The sequence below is a fragment of the Macaca thibetana genome, chromosome 1 (assembly GCF_024542745.1).
Source record: "Macaca thibetana thibetana isolate TM-01 chromosome 1, ASM2454274v1, whole genome shotgun sequence".
Lineage (NCBI taxonomy): Eukaryota > Metazoa > Chordata > Mammalia > Primates > Cercopithecidae > Macaca > Macaca thibetana.
In genome coordinates, this window is record NC_065578.1 from 152232412 (window position 1) to 152253618 (window position 21207).

Below are 21207 nucleotides of genomic sequence, written 5' to 3' on the forward strand. Positions count from 1 at the left end.
TCTTCTTCTTCTTCTTCTTCTTCTTCTTCTTCTTCTTCTTCTTCTTCTTCCTCTCCTCCTTCTTCCTTCTTCCTTCTTCCTTCTTCCTTTCTTCTGTTCTAGGGTATGTCTGCACAGCGTGCAGTTTTGTTACATATGTATACATGTGCCATGTTGTTTTGCTACACCCATTAACTCGTCATTTACATTCGGTATTTCTCCTAATGCTATCCCTCTCCCCTGCCCCCACCCCCTGACAGGTTCCAGCGTGTGGTGTTCTCCATCCTGTGTCCAAGTGTTCTCATTGTTCAATTCCCACCTGTGAGTTAGAACATGTGGTGTTTGGTTTTCTGTCCTTGTGATAGTTTGCTCAGAATGATGGTTTCCAGCTTCATCCATGTCCCTACAAAGGACATGAACTCATCCTTTTTTATGGCTGCATAGTATTCCATGGTGTATATGTGCCACAATTTCTTAATCCAGTCTATCATTGATGACATTTGGGTTGGTTCCAAGTCTTTGCTATTGTGAATAGTGTCGCAATAAACATACATGTGCATGTGACTTTATAGCAGCATGATTTATAATCTGGGTATATACCTAGTAATGGGATTGCTGGGTCAAATGGTATTTCTAGTTCTAGATCCTTGAGGAATTGCCACACTGTCTTTCACAATGGTTGAACTAATTGTTCAACCACAACCACAGTGGTTGAACTAATTACACCAACAGTGTAAAAGCATTCCTATTTTCCACATCCTCTCCAGCACCTGTTGTTTCCTGACTTTTTAATAATCGTCATTCTAACTGGTGTAAGATGGTATCTCATTTTGGTTTTGATTTGTGTTTCTCTAATGACCACTAATTATTAACTTTTCTTTCATATGTTTGTTGGCTGTACAAATGTCTTCTTTTTATAAATGTCTGCTCATATGCTTTACCCAGTTTTTGATGGAGTTGTGTTTTTCTTGTAAATTTTTTTAAGTTCCTTGTAGATCCTGGATATTAGCCCTTGTCAAACTGAGAGAATGCAGATCTCCCATTCTATAGGGTGCCTGTTCACTCTGATGATAGTTTCTTTTGCTGTGCAGAAGCTCTTTCATTTAATTAGATCTCATTTGTCAGTTTTGGCTTATGTTGCCATTGCTTTTGTTGTTTTAGTCATGAAGTGTTTGCCCGTGCCTATGTCCTGAATGATATTGCCTAGGTTTTCTTCTAGGGTTTTTTTTTTATAGTTTTAGGTCTTACATTTAAGTCTTTAATCCCTCTAGAATTAATTTTTGTATAAAGTGTAAGGAAGGGGTCCAGTTTCAGTTTTCTGCATATGGCTAGCCAGTTTTCCCAGAACCATTTATTAAATAGGGTATCCTTTCCCCATTTCTTGTTTTTGTCAGATGTGTCAAAGATCAGATGGTTGTAGATGTGTGGTGTTATTTCTGAGGCATCTGTTCTGTTCCATTGGTCTATATATCTGTTTTGGTACCACTACCAAGATGTTTTGGTTACTGTAGCCTTGTAGTATAGTTTGAAGTCAGGTAGCATGATGCCTCCGGCTTTGTTCTTTTTGCTAAGGATTGTCTTGGGTATATGGGCTCTTTTTTGATTCCATATGAAATTTAAATTAGTTTTTTCTAATTCTGTGAAGAAAGTCAATGGTAGCTTGATGGGGATAGCATTGAATCTATCAATTACTTTGGACAGTATCGCCATTTTCACGATACTGATTCTTCCTATCCATGAGCATGGAATATTTTTGCATTTATTTGTGTCCTCTCTTATTTTCTTGAGCAGTGATTTGTAGTTCTCCTTGAAGAGGTCCTTCACATCCCTTGTAGGTTGGATTCCTAGGTATTTTATTCTCTTTGTAGCAATTGTGAATGGGATTTCACTCATGATTTGGCTGTCTATTATTGGTGTATAAGAATGCTTGTGATTTTTGCACATTGATTTTGTATCCTGAGACTTTGTTGAAGTTTCTTATCAGCTTAAGGAGATTTTGGACTGAGACGATGGGGTTTTCTAAATATACAATCATGTCATCTGCAAACAGACAATTTGACTTCTTCCCTTCCTTTTTGGATACCTTTATTTCTTTCTCTTGCCTGATTGCCCTGGCAAAAACTTCCAATATGATGTTGAATAGGAGTGGTGAGAGAGGGCATCCTTGTCTTGTGCTTGTTTTCAAAGGGAATGCTTCTGGCTTCTGCCCATTCAATATGACATTGGCTGTGGGTTAGTCCTAAATAGCTCCTATTATTTTGAGATACGTTCCATCATTACCCAGTTTATTGAGAGTTTTTAGCATGAAGGGCTGTTGAATCTTATTGAAGGCCTTCTTTACATCTATCATCTATTGAGATAATCATGTGGTTTTTGTCATTGGTTCTGATTATGAGATGGACTATGTTTATTGATTCGCATATGTTGAACCAGCCTTGCATCCCAGGTATGAAGCCAACTTGATCATGGCGGAGAAGCTTTTTGATGTGCTGCTGGATTCGGTTTGCCAGTATTTTACTGAGGATTTTTCCATCGATGTTCTTCAGGGATATTGGCCTGAAATTTTCTTTTTTTGTTGTGTCTCTGCTAGGTTTTGGTATCAGGATGATGCTGGCCTCATAAAATGAGTTAGGGAGGAGTCCCTCTTTTTCTGTTGTTTGGAATAGTGTCAGAAGTAATGGTACCAGCTCCTCTTTGTACTTCTGGTAGAATTCGGCTTTGAATCCGTCTGGTCCTGGGTTTTGTTGTGGTTGTTAGGCTGTTTCAGCCTGTTGGGCTGTTTGGTTGTTAGGCTCAATTTCAGAACTTGTTATTGGTCTATTCAGGGATTCGACTTCTTCCTGGTTTAGTCTTGGGAGGGTGTATGTGTCCAGGAATTTATCCACTTCTTCTAGATTTTCTAGTTTATTTGCATAGAGGTGTTTATAGTATTCTCTGATGGTAGTTTGTATTTCTGTGGGATCAGTGGTGATATCCCCTTTATCATTTTTTATTGTGTCTGTTTGATTCTTCTCTCTTTTCTTCTTCATTAGTCTGGCTAGTGGTCTATTTTGTTAATCTTTTCAAAAAACCAGCTCCTGGACTTAATGATTTTTTGAAGGGTTTTTTTGTGTCTCTATCTCCTTCAGTTCTGCTCGCATCTTAGTGATTTCTTGTCTTCTGCTGGCTTTTGAATTTGTTTGGTCTTGCTTCTCTAGTTCTTTTAATTGTAATGTTAAGGTATTGATTTTAGATCTTTCCTGCTTTCTCCTGTGGGCATTTAGTGCTATAAATTTCCCCATAAACACTGTTTTAGCTGTGTCTCAGAGATTCTGGTATGTTGTCTCTTTGTTCTCACTGATTTCAAAGAACTTATTGTTTCTGCCTTAATTTTGTTATTTACCCAGTAGTCATTCAGGAGCAGGTTGTTCAGTTTCCATGTAGTTGTGTGGTTCTGAGTGAGTGTCTTAATCCTGAGTTCTAATTTGATTGCACTGTGGTCTGATAGACTGTTTGTTATGATATCTGTTCTTTTGCATTTGCTGAGGAGTGTTTTACTTCCAGTTATGTGGTCAATTTTAGAATAACTGTGATGTGGTGCTGAGAAGAATGTATATTCTGTTGATTTGGAGTGGAGAGTTCTGTAGATGTCTGTTAGGTCTGCTTGGTCCAGAGTTGAGTTCACATCCTGAATATCCTTGTTAATCTTTTGTCTCAGTGGGGTGTTAAAGTCTCCCACTATTATTGTGTGGAAGTCTCAGTCTCTTTGTAGGTCTCTTAGAACTTGCTTTATGAATCTGGATGCTCCTTTATTGAATGCATATATATATTTATATAGTTAGCTCTTCTTGTTGTGTTGATCCCTTTACCACTTTGTCTTTTTTAATCTTTGTTGGTTTAAAGTCTGTTTTATCAGAGACTAGGATTGCCACTGCTGCTTTTCTTTTTTTTCTTTTCATTTGCTTGGTAAATACTCCTCCATCCCTCTATTTTTAGCCTATATGCATCTTTTCACATGAGATGGGTATCCTGAATACAGCACACTGATGGGTCTTGACTCTTTATCCAATTTGCCAGTCTGTGTCTTTTAATTGGGGCATTTAGCCTGTTTACATTTAAGGTTAATATGGTTATGTATGAATTTGATCCTGTCATTGTAATGCTAGCTGGTTATTTTGCCTATTAGTTGATGCAGTTTTTTCATAGTGTCTATGGTCTTTACAATTTAGTATGTTTTGCAGTGGCTGGTCCTGGTTGTTCTTTCTATATTAGCACTTCTTTCAGGAGCTCTTGTAAGGCAGGCCTGGTGTTGACAAAAATCTCTCAGCATTTGCTTGTCTGTAAAGGATTTTATTTCTCCTTTGCTTATGAAGCTTAGTTTGGCTAGATATGAAATTCTGGGTTGAAAATCATTTTCTTTAAGAATGTTGAATACTGGCCCCCACTCTCTTCTGGCTTGTAGGGTTTCTGCTGAGAGATCTGCTGTTAGTCCAATGGGGTTCCCTTTGTGGGTAACCCAACCTTTCTCTCTGACTGCTTTTTTTTTTCACTTCAACCTTGGTGAATCTGACAATTACGTGTCTTGGGGTTGCTCTTCTTGAGGAGTATCTTTATGGTGTTCTCTGTATTTCCTGAATTTGAATGTTGGCCTGTCTTGCTATGTTGGGGAAGTTCTCTTGTGTAATATCCTGAAGAGTGTTTTCCAACTTGGTTCCATTCTCTCTGTCAATTTCAGATACATCAATCAAATGTAGATTTGGTCTTTTCACATAGTCCCATTTTTCTTGGAGGCTTTGTTCATTCATTTTCATTCTTTTTTCTCTAATTTTGGCTTCATGCTTTGTTTCATTAAGTTGATCTTCAATCTCTGATATCCTTTCTTCCACTTGATCGATTCAGTTATTGATACTGTGTATATATCAGGAAGTTCTCGTGGTGTGTTTTTCAGCTCCATCAAGTCATTTATGCTCTTGGCTAAACTGGTTATTCTAGTTAGCAATTCATCTAACCTTTTTTCTAGGTTCTTAGTTTCCTTGCATTGGGTTAGAACATGCTCCTTTAGCTCAGACAAGTTTGTTATTACATACCTTCTGAAGCCTACTTCTGTCAATTTGTCAAACTCATTCTCCATCCAGTTTTGTTCCCTTGCTGGTGAGGAGTTGTGATCCTTTGGAGGAGAACAAGCATTCTGGTTTTTGGAATTTGGAGCCTTTTTGCGCTGGTTTTTCCTCATCTTCGTGTGTTTTTCTATGTTTGGTCTTTGATGTTGGTGACTTTTGAATAGGGTTTTGGTGTGGAACTCCTTTTTGTTGGTGTTGTTGCTATTCCTTTTGGTTTGTTAGTTTTTCTTTATCAACCAGGCCCCTCTGCTGCAGGTCTTCTGGAGTTTGCTGGAGGTCCACTCCAGACCCTGTTTGCCTGGGTATCACCAGCAGAGGCTGCAGAACAGCAAAGATTGCTGCCTGTTCCTTCCTCTGGAGGCTTTGTCCCAGAGGGTCACCCACCAGACACCAGCTGGAATTCTCCTGTATGAGGTGTCTGTGGACCCCTGCTGGAAGGTGTCTCCCCGTCAGGAGGCACGGGGGTCAGGGACCCACTTGAGTAGGCAGTCTGTCCCTTAGCAGAGCTGAAGTGCTGTGCTGGGGGATCCGCTGCTCTCTTCTGAGCCAGCAGGCAGGAATGTTTAAGTCTGCTGAACCTGTGCCCACAGCCACCCCTTTCCCTTAGGTGCTCTGTCCCAAGGATATGGGAGTTTTATCTATAAGACCCTGACTGGGGCTGCTGCCTCTCTTTCAGAGATGCTCTGCCCAGAGAAGAGGAATCTAGAGAGGCAGTCTGGGTATATTGGCTTTGCAGCGCTCTGGTGAGCTCCACCCAGTTTGAACTTCCCCACAGCTTTTTAATACTGTGAAGAGAAAATTGCCTACTCAAGCCTCAGTAATGGCAGACGCCCCTCCCCCTGCCAAGCTCAAGTATCCCAGTCAGACTGCTGTGCTGGTAGCAAGAATTTCAAGCCAGTGGATCTTACCTTGCTGGGCTCTATTGGTGTGGGATCCACTGAGCTAGACCACTTGGCTCCCTGGCTTCAGACCCCTTCCCAGGGGAGTGAATGGTTCTGTCTCATTGGTGTTCCAGGCACCACTGGGGTATGAAAAAAAACTTCTGCAGCTAGCTCAGTGTCTGCCCAAATGGCCACCTAGTTTTGTGCTTGAAACCCAGGGCCCTGGTGGCGTAGTCACCCAAGGGAATTTCTTGGTCTGCAGGTTGTGAAGACTGTGGGAAAAGCATAGTATTTGGGCCAGAGTGCACTGTTCCTCACAGCACAGTCCCTCAGGGCTTCCCTTGACTAGTGAAGGGAGTTCCCCGACCCCTTGTGCTTCCTGGGTTAGGTGATGCCCCACCCTGCTTCTGCTTACCCTCCATGGGCTGCTGCACCCACTGTCTAACCAGTCCCAGTGAGATGAGCCGGGTACCTCAGTTGGAAATGCAGAAATCACCCGCCTTCTGCATTGATCTTGCTGGGAGCTGCAGACCACAGTCGTTCCTATTCAGCCATCTTAAGATCCATTATAAGGGGGTTATGGTCAGAGTCTGTTCTTGGCCTCAGTCCGGATCTGTGTGCACTGGCAGTGCCTACTGAAGGCAAATAGGAAAAGTGTGGCTTCAGATAGTTAAATTGAGAAATCACCCTTCAGAAGTTTGAGTAACTGCCTAAGGCTCTGTGAGTGAACTTCGGCCCTGAGTTGGTCCTGGAAGGGTAAAGCTGACTCACAGTAGGCCAATGACTGACTTCTTTCTCTCTGCCTGGTGTCTCCTCCAGAAGAGATGGAAGACAGTCTTCTGAATATTCCATTAAGCCATCAGTTCAGGAATTGCAGTACATAGTACCATGAGTGCCTGGCAGAGAGCAGGGCAATTTCTGGAGAGATGTCTAGCAGCTCTTCCAGCACAGCTTTGGTAGGGGAGTGACTCCCTCTCTGAAGCAAGTATGGTTCCAGGCCAGGCCTGGGGAGAGTGAACAGGCATGGAGGATGGCAGACAAATTTCTTGGGTGCTGCTGCTCTTCTCTCACCAAAAGTACGTGAGGAGTAATCCTGAGGTTGAGGAAAGATCATTCTAGGATCTGAAGTCAGGTTTGAGTTTGAGGGCCTAGCTCCATGACTTACAAATTATGTGCCTTCGGGCAAAGACATTTAAACTCTCTGAACTCTGGCACCTTCCTCTATAAAACAGAGCTAAAACGAACGTATCTGCCTTCCTCATGGGATTCTCACAGGCTAACTGAGATAACAGATACAGGAATGCTTTGTAAACCTCCAGGCAGGCTGCAGGTGCTAGTTGTGTAGGAAAGAGAGGATCCTCTCAAGTAACAAAGCTCTTTTGAGAAGGAGGTTGCTTTGATGTAGATACCACATCGTTGGACTTGATGCTATTGAAGCCAAAGATGCCTGTGGTGGGGCTTGGTTTGTACTTGCCATTAGAGTGAGGACTGTTGACAACTCTGTCCCTTTCAATAATGACCATGCTGTATGCATGCATGCGCCTATGGATGCAACAATTTCTCTGCCATGTTTTCTCTGCGCCCTAGTTCTTTTTCTGTGCATGCCTCTCACTAGATCTGACATAGGCATCCAAGGACATGGACATGGCTTAGAGCTGTTAGTGTCTGTAGAACTGAGAGGCTGATGAATCACTGTCCAGAGCATGGGCTGGGAGGAAGAGGTTTGCCTCAGACCAGATGTAATCTAGGCCCTTGGTTTCACCATCCAAGTTTAATCATTTGATGAATCTTGTTCAGTTATTCATCAGTGTAATAAATTTCTATTGAACATCTTGTATTTCTGAGTCTATAGATATTCTGTTTCTTTTCCTGGACAGTTCAACCTTCACCAAGCTTGCTTGGCATTAATGAAAATGGGCTGTCCAAGACAGAATAACAAACCTGTGAATTTGTATAGCTCTTTCTTTACACATTACAAAGCCTTTTGCATGGCTCTTCTTAATCCTCTCAATAACACTATGAAGTATAAAATATAATTTATATGCACTTTGAGCCAGGCTGGCTGGGATGCAAAGAGATTAAGCAACCTGCTCAAGATTGCATAGCTAGTAAAGGGTGGTGTCAATATTTAAACATAATTTCTGGTTCTAGAATCCCAATGCCATCCCATAACAGGACATGAAGCAAATTGTGCCTTGTCCATGAAGAAGGCCAACAATTGTTAGGATATATGCTTTGTGTTATTTTTCTAGTGCCAAGGATGTGTTCATAGAGAAACTCCTCCACCCCCAAATCCATTCTGGTGCCTCTGGTGATCAAGGACCAACATGCCTAAGACAGGGAGACTAGGTTAGCCTCACATGTGTTAACCAGGAAAGAAGAGCTTTTCTCTATCAGAAGCAAAGCTCTGTTGGGATCCTTTGCCTTCATTAGCACACATTTGCTGCTCTAAGGTGCTGAGCTTTCCACGTATAACTGAATTCATTTACATTCATTTCTCCAAAAAAGCCTAGACCTCTGGATTGGAAGTTTTTCTAAATGCTTGCTTCCCCACCATCATACCTAGCACTTGTCTCTGGTCTACTGGATTTGTAATTTAGGAAGAGAATCAGGTGACTTCATTTGTTAGGGTAGGATTTATTCATTATAACCACCACCACAGCTACTGGAGCTTATTACTCATTCTTCCATAATGCATTCCTGTGGCTGCATACTTCACAGTCTTTTTCACAGTTTCTATGTTTTTACTGTGTATTAATGATTCAATTTTGCAGAGTGATAATGTGATGACGCTTTTGCTTCTCAGGGCTGAAAAGGTTTAGAGATTTTGCCTAATGTGGCTTCTAATTAGGATGTAGTTTAGATGCAAGCATTGAGTTTTTCTTTCCAAACAAAGAGAAACACCTCAGCAATCTTCCAGTGAGCATATTCAGCCTGAAAAGAAAATGATTTTTCCCTCCTACTCCTCATCCTCCTTATGTTTGTGCTTTCTTCCTCCTCTTGCCTGCTCCAAGTACACCAGAAGCATCTCTGACTCATAGCAAAGGAACCAGAAAGTTCCTCTTCTAATCTTAAAAGTTCCATACTTTGAAGTAAAGGGGGTGGAGGTGGGTTTGTCATGCGAGCCTGTTCTGGCATCTGCAAGCCTCCGTCTATCTGAGCACTGTTGATTTCCGAGGGCTATTTTTGATCCTGAAATCTGGGGAATGAGTTTAGATGTTATACAATGGCGGTGGGGTACGGTGATTCTATCTAGAGCTGACTTTCTCTGAAGCTATCCTGATATTCTCTCCTCCCTTGATGGGAATTTAACTTTTTTCTCCCGCACCCAGATGAGGATGACCCTTGCTCAATCTCCGTTTGAGGAATATTGCTTACCTGCTTGGTATCTGTACCCGTGACTACACGTGTCTATGAAAACCACTTCCTTTGGGCACCTCTTTAAATTTTTTAAAAATTTTATAATAGAATTTTATTTTTTAGAGTGGTTTTAGGTTCACAGCAAAATTGAGTGGAAAGTACAGAGATTTCTCGTGTATCTCTTAACCCCCTGCCATGCACAGCATTATCAATATCTCCCACCTGAGTGATACATTTGGTACAGTTGATGAAACTACATTGACACATCATTGTCATTCAAAGTCCATAGTTTACATTAGGGTTCACTCTTGGTGTTGTACCCTCTATGGGTTTGGTCAAAAGTATAATGTCATGTATTCACTATTATAGGATCATACAGAATAGTTTACTGTCCTAAAAATCTATGCTCAGCCTATTCATCCCTCATCCCTCTAACTCCAGGAAACATTTGATATTTTTTCTGTCTCTATAGTTTAGCCTTTTCTAGAATGTCATATGGTTAGAATCATACAGTAAGTAGCCTTTTCATATTGGCTTCTTTGACATAGCAATATACATTTAAGTTTTCTCTATGTCTTTTCATGGCCTCATAACTCGTTTCTTTTTAACAGTGAATAATATTCCATTGTCTGGATGTACCACAGTTTATCCATTCATCTACTGAAGGGCATCCTGGTTGCTTCCAAGTTTTGGCAATTATGAATAAAGCTACTGTAAATATCTATGTGCGGGTTTTTGTGTGGGCATAAATTTTCAATTCATATGAGTAAGTAGTATGTTACCAATCATAACAAGGAGTATGATTGCTGGATTGTATAGTAAGAGTATGTTTAATTTTGTGAGAAATCACCAGACTGTCTTCCAAAGTGGCTATACCATTTTGCATTCCCACCAGCAATGAATGAGAGTTCCCATAGTTCCAGAATCTTACCACATTTGATGTAGTTAGCATTCTGGATTTGGGCCGTTTTAATATGTGTGTAAAGATGTCTTCTTATTGTTTTGGCTGGGCATGGAGGCTGACGCCTGTAATCCCAACACTTTGGGAGGCCATGGTGGGCGGATTACTTGAGCTCAGGGGCTCAAGACCAGCCTGGGCAATATAGTGAAAGCCCATCTCAACAAAATATACAAAAATTAGCCAGGCATGGTGGAGCATGCATGTAATCCCAGCCACTCGGGAAGCTGAGGCAAGAGAATCACTTGAACCTGGGAGGCAGAGGTTGCAGTGAGCTGAGATTGCACCACTGCACTCCAGCCTGGGCAACAGAACGAGACTCTGTTTCCAAAAAAAAAAAAATCCTGTTATTGTTTTAATTTACATTTCCCTGATGATATATGATATGGAGTATCTTTTGATATGCTTACTTACCATCTGTTTATTGTCCTTCATAAGGTCTCTATTAAGTCTGGCCCATTTTAAAATCGGATTTTATTTTTATTTTTGAGTTTTAGAGTTCTTTATTTATTGTGGGAAACAATCTTTTATCTGATATGTCTTTTGGAATTTTTTCCCCCATTTTGTGACTTGCCTTCTCATTCTCTTGACAGTGTCTTTGACAGAGGAGAAAATTTTAATTTTAATGAAGTCCACCTTATCCGTTATTTCTTTTCTTGTGCCTTTGGTGCTGCAACTGAACAGTCATCACCAAACCCAAGATGATCTAGATTTTCTCCTAAGTTTTCTTCTGAAAGTTGTATGGTTGTATTTTATGTGTAAGTCTTTATTTTGAGTTAATTTTTGTCAGAGGTGTATGGTCTGTGTCTAGTTTCATATTTTTGCATGTGGATATCCAGTTGTCTGAGCAACATTTGTTGAAAAGACTATCTTTTCTCCTTTGTTGCTTTTACTCCTTTATCAAAGATCAATTAACTATATTTGTATGTCTATTTCTGGGCTTTCTATACTGTTGCATGGATTTATTTGTTTATTCTTTTACCAACACTGTATTGTTGATTACTGTAGCTTTTAATAGTAAGTCTTGAAGTTGGATAGTGTCAGTCCTCTAGTTTTGTTTTTCTCCTTCAGTGTTATATTGGCTATTCTGGGTCCTTTGCCTCTCCATATAAACTTTAGAATCAGCTTGTTGATGTCCACAAAATAACTTGCTTGGAATTTTTATTGGAATTGTGTTAAATCTACAGATCAATTTGGGAGGAACTGACGTCTTGACAATATTGAGCCTTCCTAACCATGAACATGGACTACCTCTCTATTTATTTTGTTCTTTGATTTCTTTCGTAAGAGTTTTGTAGTTTTCTTTACGTAGATCTTATACACATTTGTTAGAGTTATAACTATTTCATTTTTAGGGGTGCTAATATAAATGATACTGTGTTTCTGATTTCAGATTCCATCTGTTCATTGCTGACATACTGAAAAGTAATTTTTATGTATTAACCTTGTATCTTACAACTCTGCTATAATAATCTATTAATTCCGAAAGATTTTTTTGTCAGTTCTTTCAGATTTTCTGCATATAGAATTATGTAATCGGCAAAAAAATTTATTTCTTTCTTCCCAATCTTTATATCTTGTATTTCCTTATCTTAATGCATTAGCTAGGAGTTTCAGTATATTGAAAATCAGTAGTGAGAAGAGACATACTTACCTTGTTCCTAATGTTAGTGGGAAATTTTTGAGTTTCTCACCATTAACTATGTTGTTAGCTTTAGGTTTTTTGTAGACATTCTTTATCAAGTTGAGGAAGTTCCCCTGTATTACTAGTTTACTGAGAGTTTTTATCAGAAATAGGTATTGGATTTTGTCATATGCTTTTTCTGCATCTATTGATATAATCATGTGATTTTTCATTTTTAGCTTGTTGATGCAATAGATTGCATTAATTAATTTTTGCATGTTGAACTGGCCTTGCATATCTGGAATTCCACTTGTTTTTGCTGTATAATTATTTTTATTCATTGTTGGATTTAATTTGCTAATATCATGTTGAGGATTTTTGCATCTCTATTCATGAGAGATATAAGTGTACTTTTCTGTAATGTCTTTGTTTGGTTTTGGCATTAGTGTAATCCTGGCCTCCTAGAATGAGTTCAGAAGTATTCTGTTTCTATATTTTGAAAGTGATCGTAGATAATTGTTGTCTTTTATTTCTTAAATGTCTGATAGAGTTCACCAGTGAACCTATCTGGGTCTGGTGCTTTCTGTTTTAGGAAGTTATTAATTATTGATCCAATTTTTGAATAGATACAGACCACTTCAGATTGCTTATTTCTTCTTGGCATATTGTGTCTTTCAAGGAATTGGTCATTTTCATCTAGGTTATCAAATTTATGAGCATAGAGTTGTTCAAAGTATTCCTTTATTATCCTTTTAATGTTCATGAGGTCTGTAGTGATGTACTCACCTTCATTTCTGATATTAGTAATTTACGTCCTCTCTCTCCTATCGGGGAAACCCCATCCCTGATATTCAATGTGCGTTCTTTTCTATTTCTCTATGTGTCCGCTGGTCTGAGAAATAAAGGGAAAGAGTACAAAAGAGAGAAATTTTAAAGCTGAGTGTCCGGGGGAGACATCACATGTCGGCAGGTTCTGTGATGCTTCTTGAGCCTTAAAACCAGCAAGTTTTATTAGCAATTTTCAAAAGGGGAGGGAGTGTATGAATAGGGTGTGGGTCACAGAAATCACATGCTTCACAAGGTAATAAAATATCACAAAGCAAATGGAGGCACGGTGAGATCCTAGGACCACAGGACGGGTCGAAATTAAAATTGCTAATGAAGTTTCAGGCACACGTAGTCATTGATAACATCTTATCAGGAGACAGGGTTTGAGAGCAGATAATCGGTCTGACCAAAATTTATTAGGTGGGAATTTCCTTGTCCTAATAAGCCTGGGAGTGCTACGGGAGACTGGGGCTTATTTCATCCCTTTGACTACAACCGTAAAAGACAGCCATCCCCAAAGTGGCCATTTTAGAGGCCTCCCCTCAGGGACACATTCTCTTTCTCAGGGATGTTGCTTGCTGAGAAAAAGAATTCAGCAATATTTCTCCTATTTGCTTTTGAAAGAAGAGAAATGTGGCTGTGTTCTGCCCAGCTCACAAGGCAGTCACAGTTTAAAGTTATCTCCCTTATTCCCTGAACATTGCTGTTATCCTGTTCTTTTTTTCAAGGTGCCCAGATTTCATATTGTTCAAACACACATGCTGTACAAACAATTTGTGCAGTTAACGCAATCATCACAGGGTCCTGAGGCGACATACATCCTCCTCAACTTACAAAGATGATGGGATTAAGAGATTAAAGTAAAGACAGGCATAGGAAATCACAAGGGTATTGATTGGGGAAGTGATAAGTGTCCATGAAATCTTCACAATTTATGTTCAGAGACTGCAGTAAAGACAGGCATAAAAAATTATAAAAGTATTAATTTGGGGAACTAATAAATGTCCATGAAATCTTCACAATTTATGTTCTTCTACCACGGCTTCAGCCAGTCCCTCTGTTCAGGGTCCCTGACTTCCTGCAACACTCTCCTTTTTAGAATTAGCTTAGCTAGAAGCTTATGTATTTTATTGATATTTTCAAGAAACCAGCTTTTGGTTTTATTGATTATTGATTTTTAAATTTTATTGATTTCTGCTCTACCTTTTATAATTTCTTTTCCGTTTACTGTGCATTTAATTTGCTCTTCTTTTTCTACTTTCCTAAGGTGGAAGCTTAGGTGATTGATTTTAGATCTTTCTTCTTTTCTAATATAGGTACTCAATGCTATAAATTTTCCTCTATGCACTGTATTTGCTGCATCCCACAAATTTTGATAAGTTTTTTTTTTTATTTTAGTTTGAAGTAGTTTTGAAATTCTCTGGATATTCCTTCTTTGACTCATGTGTTATTTAGAGTTATATTTATTCTCCAAGTATTTCAAGGTTTTCCAGCTATGTTTCTGTTGATTTCTAGTTTAATTCTATTGTATGATCTGAGAGCAGACATTACCTCGTTTATATTCTTTTAAACTTGTTAAGATGTCTTTTGTGGCCCAGAATGTGTTCTATCTTGGTGACTGTTCCATGTGAGCTTGAGAAGAATGTGTATTCTGCTGTTCTTGGGCAAATTAGTCTCTACATGTCCCTTTTATCTAGTTGACTAATGATGCCATTGAGTTCATTGGTATCCTTACTGATTCTCTGCCTCCTGGGTATGTCTATTTATTACAGAAGGGTATTGAAATCTCTAACAGTAATAGTAGATTCATCTTTTTCTCCTTGCAGTCCTATCAGTTTTTGCCTCATGTACTTTAAAACTCTGTTGTTAGATGCATACTCATTAAGGATTATTATATCTTCTTGGAGCATTGATCCCTTTATTATGTAATCTGGCACCTTTCAAAAAGCAATATCTAAATGATTTCTTTTAGCTGGAGACTTATAAGTTCAAATATGGCCAACATACATAAATAATTGAGTATAATATTGAATTCATATACCAGATTTATAATTCAGGAAGAGAATTAAGTTACTTTGCTATTTATGCATTTAATTAATTTCTTGCATCTGTGTTTGACTTACACTGTTAATGACAGAAGGAAAGAGATCATTCATTTATTCATTATCACCTGTATATCAGGTGGTATCATGCTGGAAATGCAATGATGAGCAAGATAGGCAAGGTCCCTGCCATCTGGAGCTAATGACCTAGTGTAGAAAACAAAAAATTAAATAATATTTATTCCCAGTGTTAGGGGAGCTCTGAGTACACAGGCTATAGATATCTTTATACTTTCTTCAGAAGGTTGTACCATGATATGTACATAGGACATGTTCAGTTATTTGTAAAATAAATGGATTGAATAAATGGTATGGAATAGTGCAGTGAAAATGGGAGCAGATTTTGAGAGGAACTTTTGGATAGTGATGGGGGTTCCGTCATTGTCAGTAATGTTTCTCATGAAGCAGATGGGTCCTGATGCAAGTGTGGAAAATGGAGCATCATGTGACTTCAATGTGAAAGAAATGCATTCTTTGCCCTACCTGCTTTGATGACCTGCCCAGTTCCTGAGATTTCAGCATCATCCATCCTCCCTCAGGGCAGCTGAGACTCAGAGCCACTTCCCTTGCTGTTTTATACACCTATGAGACTTTCTGTGAGACTGCAGTCAGTGTCCTGCTTCAGACTCCTGCAACCCAGTCTTCCATGTTCCACTTACGTCTCTGCTCTATTCCTCTCTCTTTCTCTTCTTGCTCATATGAATGACCACATCAACTAGAGCTCTAATTAGTAAATTTCTAGAAAGCAGTTTTCCACCTGCAAAAGCAAATGGCATTTTTTGCAAAGTGTTTGTCCTGATTGGTGAATTATGGGATTCAGTCTTTGTGTGACTTTTTTTTTAATTCAGAGGATTAAAGTCATGCTAAATTGACTTAGATCTCCCTCAAGAGAGAAGTACCTATGAGCTCATTATCTCTGAGACTGAGCAGTAAAGTTAAATGCTTGGGTAGGCAGGGTGGAGAAAGCAATCTGGTATACTTATCCATTTTGAGTTAATTTTTACTGTAATCCTCTGGAGGCAGAACAAATTATGCCTGCGTTTGACCATGCACTTAGAGGGGTATAATGGCACTTAGTGACGCCAAGGGTGCTAAGGGTTTCCATGAGAAAACTAGATGTCCTTCACTGCCCCATACAGAGCTGAGCACTTTGTGCTACTCATCGCTTTATGGCTCCTTGAAAGAACAGGGATTGCACTGGTTTCCTCTTCAGCTTGTTTATGTTAAATGCTGTCCCATTTTCAATGCCTCTCAAGAGAAGCTTATAAAAGCAAAGACCCCACAGAGAAAGGAGAACCTCAGGGGATCTCTGTAGATGTAGGGAGAAGAGCATTTAAAAGATTTCAATTTTTCTCATAGACCTAGTTAGCCCTGGCTGTAGTGTAATTTCAGGGAATATGTCTTAACCTGTCTCATTATGGCAGAGTTAGGAATTGAATCCTAGGGAAATGGGAAGAAGAAATTTTCCTACTGTTAAACAACCAAATTCCAAACAGTGGCTGTCAACTGAAATGGAGAAAGCAGAGAGACAAGTAGATTTAGGATGAGAGGACGGTAGATGAAGGATTCAGGTTTCGAATTGTAAAATTTGAGATGCCAAACAGAGATGTTTCTAGGGTTCTTTGATCTACCAATCTTTGTATATCACTGTGTCCACATCTACTGTTTTAATTAATATAGACATTTAATATATTTTAACTGGTGGGTCCATTCTCTTTGCTGTTCTTTTAACAATTGTCTTAATTATTCATATATTATTGACCTTATGCTGGAATTTTCAAGTAAGTTTAAGTGCTCTGAAAACTCTTGGATGTTTGCTTGCAACCTTCCCAAATTTGTAATACAATTTGGGAAGAATTAACATTTTAATAATGTTGGGTTTTGTAATTAATGATTTATTTCTCCATTTATTCAGGAATTTTTAAACATTTCCTGTGATGTAGTCCTGATAATGTTCTCCATAAATGTTCTGCACATTTTTGTTTTATTCCTAGATATTTTACACTGTTTGTTGCTATCATGAATGGTCTGTTTTTTCTTATTAGATATTCTAATTGATTATTGCTTCTTAAAGTAATGCTATTTTGTTGTTGTTGTTGTTGTTGTTGATTTTTTGAGATGGAGTCTTGCTCTGTCGCCCAGGCTGGAATGCAGTGGCGTGATCTTGGCTCACTGCACCTTCCACCTCCTGGGTTCAAGTGATCCTCCTGCTCATCCTCCCGAGTTGCTGGGATTACCGGCACCTGCCACCACGCCCAGCTAGTTTTTCTGTATTTTTAGTAGAAATAGGGTTCCCCATGTTGGTCAGGCTGGTGTTGAACTCCTGACCTCAAGTGATCCGCTCGCCTTGGCCTCCCAAAGTGCTGGGATTACAGGTGTGAGCTACTGCACCCAGCCAAAATATTGCTATTGATTTTTGTGTGTGGATTTTATAAACAGCAAGTTTCCTAAACCCTCCTAATAGTTCTAATAACTTTTACTCATTATTGACTTCCATTTTCCATATAGACAAATATATAACCTACACTTAGAATTTTAACTCATTTTCTAATCATTACAACTCTTCATTCCTACTGTATTTTTTGGACCTTCGGTAGAATATTCAACAGCGGTGGTCATATAGGTTTCCTTGCTTGTTCCTGACTTGAATGGGAAAGCTTTTGAAATTTTACCATTGAAGGTAATTTGGACTCCAGGTTTCTGATAGATATTCTTTCCAGATTAAAGCACTGCTTTTCTAATCTTGGCTTATTAAGAATAATTCATGAAAGTTTTATCAAATGCTCTGTATTTCTTGAGAAGAATCATATGTTTCATTTCAATTCTTAATGTGGTGAATTACATTGATAGGTCTCCATTTCTCTTCTTTTCTTTCTCCTTCCTTTCTTCCATTTCCTCCTTCCTTCCCTCCATTTCCTCCTTCCTTCCCTTCAAGTATAGGAAACTGAATTAATCATACTCCTAAGTGTATGGAACACTATCAACCTTGGTTGTTTCTTTGTTATTTTTCTTACCCCTTTAATCCACCATTCTGCCTTCAATCTGTATATTTTGAGATATATGTATCCCTGAGAAATATACAGTGAGGTATGTGTATTTGTAGGGGTATATGAGTTTAATTTACTTAAAAGATATTGTGCTATGAATATATTTCTTTTTTTTTTCATTAGACACTATGATCTTTGGCATTATAGCTATGCTGATATATATATATGTATGTATGCTGCTATATATATGTATATATGCTGCTATATGTATATGAATTTGTGTGTATATATTGATGAAAAAATATACAAATCTATTGTATTGTTCCTGACATGGTTCTGCACAATATTCAGTGCTGTGCAAAATGACTACATTTTACTTATCTAATTCCCGGTGGTGGACTTAGGTTTCCTCTGTTGCCTTGGTACCACAGTGTTGTGATGAATATCCCTGTTCATGTTTCCATGAGACCTTTGAGAGAGTTATTCTGGAATATATACAGAAGAAAGTATGGCATGTTTGCCAGATTTTCTAATATTGGCCACTTCTTATATTCCTAGGATAAATCCTGCTAGTCATAGTATCAGGATGCTTCCATCTATAAATAATAGAAATGTCTAACTTCAATTGTTTTAAACAGCAGGAAAATTTATTCTCTTACATTGTGAGATGCCCTAATGTACAGCTTCTTCAGCACTGTTTAATTCAGTGACTCAAAGACAGCATCAGATTTCTTCTGTCTTTCCTGTCCTTTACCTCCACGTGGGCATTACCCTTTGCCAGACTTCCAGGGCTACATGCAGCTGCTACAGTGCCCAGCAGATGTAGAAGACTTTTTTTTTCTTTGACTCCTTTTAAAAGTGAAGAAACTTTCCAAGAAACTTCTATTCTCCAACCTCAGTAGACTTTCCTTTATGCTTCATTGGCCAGAATTATGTCACATGCTCAGGGCTAAACTAATCCCCAGCCTTGAACTTAAACTATCAAAACTGAGACCAGTGACTCAAACTTGGCTGCATATTAGAATCACTGAGAAGCTTTAAGAACTGAATTATAGCCTCTCAATTCCACTTAACTGAATTATATTTACAATATTTTATCTATTTTTTCACTACTATCTCATTGTCTATTGTAATTATTGGTCTGTTTGACTTTTTGAAATTCTTTTTTTTTTTTTTTCAGACAGAGTCTCGCTCTGTCTCCCAGGCTGGACTGCAGTGGCCGGATCTCAGCTCACTGCAAGCTCCGCCTCCTGGGTTTACACCATTCTCCTGCCTCAGCCGCCCGAGTAGCTGGGACTACAGGCGTCCGCCACCTCGCCCGGCTAGTTTTTTGTATTTTTTAGTAGAGACGGGGTTTCACCGTGTTAGCCAGGATGGTCTCGATCTCCTGACCTCGTGATCCTCCCGTCTTGGCCTCCCAAAGTGCTGGGATTACAGGCTTGAGCCACTGTGCCCGGCCTGAAATTCTTTAAGTCTTTCATTTTCATAAATCTCCCTATGATTATTTACTGTCAACTGTATCTGGAGTGACTTGACTCACATATTATTGTTTTTTTTTTTCTGTTCTTTTTATGTCTTTGAATCAGGGGCATAAGGCGGGAACCCTAGGGTTGGGCCTGGTGGCTCATGCCTGTAATCCCAGAACTTTGGGAGGCTGAGTTAGGAGGATAGTTGAGGTCAGGAGTTCAAGACCAGCCTGGCAAACACAGTGAGACCCTCTCCATCTCTATAAAAAGTAAAAAAAAAAAAAAAAAAAAAAAAAAAATGCTGGGCACAGTGGCATGCACCTGTAGTCCCAGCTACACGATAGTCTGAGGAGGGAGAATCACTTGAGCCCAGGAGTTGAATGCTGCAGTGAGCTATAATCACTCTACTGAACACCAGCCTGGACAACAGAGTGAGATGTCTCTAAAAACAAATGAAAAAAAATGTAAAAAAATAAAAAATTTTTAAAAGAGGGAAACTCCAACTATTCAAGCACATTTCAAATCTTTGTTCATGATATGCCTTCCAATATCTCATTTTTCAAAGTCATATGGTCAAGCCTGAAAGACAAGAAGCAGGGGATTCTGTTACATACAAGGCCATTGCAAGAGAATGGATAATATTGCTTAGGGGAAGCAAGAAGTAATAGCAGTAATTTAATCTGCCACCAGTAGAAAATGAAAAATGATACTTCAGTGGTCATGGTAGCCAAAATTGAGAAAATAGACAATTCTGTCAAAAGCTACAGAAAGCCCAGTAGGACTTGAAAGGAATAGTAGGACTTTGAAAATAACATTTAATGTGGTTCAGAGATGATTGGTAACTTTTACAGAAAATTAAAGTATTGAGGATAAAAGCTTGATTAAAGGGAATTAAGAATAAATTGGATAGAAGAGTCATAGAAATGAAAAACCATGTGATATGGTTTCGATCTGTGTCCCCACCCAAATCCCACGTTTAATGATAATCCCCACTATTGGTGGTGGGCCCTGGTGGGAGGTGATTGAATCATGGGGGCAGAGTTCTTATGAATGGTGTAGCATCATCTGGTCAGTGCTATTCTCATGATAGTGAGTGAGTGAGTTATCATGAGATCTGGTCGTTTATAAGTGTGTAACACCTCCCCACTCTCTCTCTCTTGCTCCTCCTCTGCCATGTAAGACATCTTGTGCCCCGTTTGTCTTCTGCCATAATTGTAAGTTTCCTGAGGACTCCCTAGAAGCTGAGCAGATGTCAGCATCATGCTTTCTGTACAGCCTACAGAACCATGAGACAATTAAACCTCTTTTCTTTATAAATTACCCAGTCTCAGGTATTTCTTTATAGCAATGAAAGAATGGACTAATACACTGTGTTTATGAAGAGCTGGAAAAGGGAAGAAAAGAACACACTCTTTTTTTTTTTGTAAAATAGGAGAAAACTGTTTAAAAGCAGAAGTGAAGGGAAATTGAAACTTCTTTGCTAGTAGCTAGGGAATAATTATAATCCTCAGGTCAGTCAGAGGGATGGTATGCAGAGTGTATGGAAAGACCATTTTAATCACCATCATTGTCATCATAGCTAACATTTATTAAGCATTTACCATGGTGCAGGCACTATATAAAGTACTTAACACAGATTATCTTGCTTAATCCTTAAAAAACTCCGTGAGATACGCAGAATATATTTTTCCTATTCCGTAAGTATGGAAACAAACTCAGTCAGTCAATTGTCTGGGGCTATCCAGCTAATAAGTGGCAGAGCCAGTATCAGAATCTAAAGACAGCATTGTTCATCTTAAAGAAGGACGGGCTGAAGTGAAGATAATATACCCTTAAGCTGAATGATCTCATTTCTATGATTTGTATTGGTTCTAAATAGAGAGAAAAAGGCAACTATAGTGGGAAGAATATATAAGTATCATA

At 38.9% G+C, this 21207-nt stretch overlaps 2 protein-coding genes and 1 pseudogene across 3 annotated transcripts in view; all 3 read left to right on the top strand.

Annotated features, from left to right (window-relative positions):
* The window catches only part of LOC126948846 (cuticle collagen 2-like), a 940772-nt gene that overhangs the window by 269317 nt on the left and 650248 nt on the right, over positions 1-21207 (top strand). The window lies entirely within an intron of this gene.
* Positions 1-21207, top strand: part of KCNH1 (potassium voltage-gated channel subfamily H member 1) — a 452445-nt gene that overhangs the window by 229906 nt on the left and 201332 nt on the right. The gene's annotated exons all lie outside the window — the stretch shown is intronic.
* Positions 1-21207, top strand: part of LOC126948748 (importin-7-like) — a 33926-nt pseudogene continuing 12719 nt past the window's right edge.